Genomic DNA, 383 nt, shown 5'->3' with positions numbered 1-383 from the left:
AGCCTCCAGGGGATGTCATCCCTGCTGGTGGGCAGGGAATTATTTTCATCCCATGAAATCAAGGGATGTGGTGGTGAGGGGGCGGCCACAGCCTGTCATGGTGCTTTCTACAATAAAAATAAAAGCAAACCTGTCAAATTCCCATTTAAAATAAACATTTCCCTCCCCTGCCCCAGTAAATTCTGTCAGGTAAATATTATAAAACTGGGATTGGGTTTTTCCTTTTCTCATTTTTTCCCATTGTTGTCCCCTTATCCCCACGGCTGTCACCTCATCCACGGTGGTGTCCCCTTATCCCCATTGCTGCCACCTTGTCCCCATTGGTGCCACCTCATCCCCATTGGTGCCACCTCATCCCCATTGATGCCACCTTGTCCCTATTG

The sequence above is a fragment of the Geospiza fortis genome, unplaced genomic scaffold (assembly GCF_000277835.1).
Source record: "Geospiza fortis unplaced genomic scaffold, GeoFor_1.0 scaffold569, whole genome shotgun sequence".
Classification (NCBI taxonomy): Eukaryota; Metazoa; Chordata; class Aves; order Passeriformes; family Thraupidae; genus Geospiza; species Geospiza fortis.
Note: the sequence above shows the minus strand (reverse complement) of the source record.